This window comes from Plasmopara halstedii (assembly GCF_900000015.1).
Source record: "Plasmopara halstedii genome assembly, contig: Scaffold_2061, whole genome shotgun sequence".
Classification (NCBI taxonomy): domain Eukaryota; phylum Oomycota; class Peronosporomycetes; order Peronosporales; family Peronosporaceae; genus Plasmopara; species Plasmopara halstedii.
The window spans coordinates 1,651,790-1,653,867 of NW_020188969.1; positions in this window are offsets into that span (position 1 = coordinate 1,651,790).

Below are 2,078 nucleotides of genomic sequence, written 5' to 3' on the forward strand. Positions count from 1 at the left end.
TACTGTAGTCTTTTTAATTAACTCCCACAATGCATCCAGAAGGTACACAAATTCACCTTCACGTAATGGCTAGCCTGTTTCAATTTGTCCACAGTGGTACAAATGGACAGACAGAACGTGCCAGTCGAGTGGTCAGTGATGTCTTGCAAAGTTTCTGTGTGGAAATTCCCGCAGAATGGAGTTTGTTGTTACCACTGGTTGAGTTTGCTTTGAGCGAATGGTTCATTCATCTACTGATTTTATACCACTTATTATGAAAGGATTTTTTATACCCGCGCCCACGGCTTCCAGACTTTGCCCGAATTGTCGGCGATTTGGAGTCTGTCATTGACCAGCTCAGCTTCCTTCTCGATTGTCAAGACAACCTTCGAGTAGTCGAGCAAGTGTCTGGGGAACTCCCAGTAGCAACGACCTTGGAGCTATGTGCCGGATCGAAACGTTATACTATGCGTGAGGTGGTCACCAGCATGCATCGGCAAAATGTACTTGGACGAGCCGTTGTAGCGGTTGCAGAATGTTTCGGACAACAGCACGTAGTCCAATCGGCTCTTCCGTGAGAGCGGACTAGTGAATATGCGCTTGATATGATATATCCGCCATGCGTTAACAACACCAAGCCTTCTTAATCACTCGAGGCCGCTGGATCAATTCGGATCGTAGTGCAAGTCGGGCGTAGAGCATTCGAGTCGTGGATCGAGCGGCGTGTTCAAGTAGCCAATCACGAAGTGCGTCGGGCAATTCTCAGACTCGTCTTTGTCCAAGCACTCAAAGAGTTGCTGCATCTTCTGGCGATCGACGGGTGCGTACACGCTGTGAATATTTATGGAAGCAAACTCAACCACCCCCTTTATAACGAGGTACCGGTTGTGAACAGACAAGCGAGATACTTTTATAGCCGGGTCGAAATCCGGGAAGTCGGAGCATGGCACGGTCACCACACTCCTGCTTCGAGAGCGAGTAGGTCGATCCACAGTGTATTTGGGTCATTGACAAAGAGCTTGTGTGTGAAGCTCGAGTCGAGATGGAAGTTGAACGTCGAGAGGTGTTGCGCGTCACTGATCTTGGCTTATTGGAAGCAGGACGCCGAGCCTAGAGACAAGATGCTCAATGAATAGGTGGCCGTTCTTCTTGATACCATTTGTGTTGGCAGCCATGAGTCTGAGGCCGTTCTAGGCGTGCTGGGACGAATGGCCTTTTGCAACGAGTCACCAAGGCCTTCGCCACTGTCATCACCCAGCCATCACTAGCAACGCAGATCTTCGGCACCAAGACGATCACGATGTGGTCAGGTTTTGTCGTGTTCTCAATGATCTTGATGATTCCACTAACCTTTGGGTCTGCTGCAATTAAGCGGCCAGGCAGCGCGTCGAGCAGCGCCGTGTTCTCGTTGTTCAGCATCGACTCAGTCACCTCTATCATTTATGTCGCCTTGACCGAAGTGCTTTTTAATGATAAACGCCGACTCGATCGATGTTTCCATCGATTTGGGACGCCATCCACTGACAGACACGATCTGCTTGCGCACACCGTGCTTTTTGTCGTGATAACCTTCAATTCGAACTCCACTTCCATCGACTAGAGTAACCTGAAGTAGTTTGACGTGGTTTGACGTAGCAATACCGTCGAGAGGCTGTAGAACCTGGCTGGTGAGCAGCGCGGTGAAGTCGATGTATTTGCAACTGCGTTTTTTACGGTTCGAAACTGCGTGGAATCCATCGGCGTGCCACCGAGGAGAAGAGAAGGTCCGCCAACACCAGCGTGTTGTCTGGGTTTCTCGAGATCAGCGCGAGTTGGTTGCCGGCAGCTGGTGACTTGCCATATTGAGCGCCACCATAAAGCTTTGCATCACGTTTCTTGTTTCAGCCTGTTAGAGCGAGGTTTTGGACTCGCCTGACGTCATTTGCGCGAACGTCTTGGGTAGTACCGGTCATTTCGTTGCTACAGAGGCCTTCTGTGTTTGATGAAAGTTTCAATAGGTTTGTATCGGCTGTATCGTCGTGGTTGGGGCAGCGAGAGGTGCGCTTGCCAGGAAGATATCGTCACTCGTGTGCAGGTCGATGCCGTGGTGTAGATGTTAC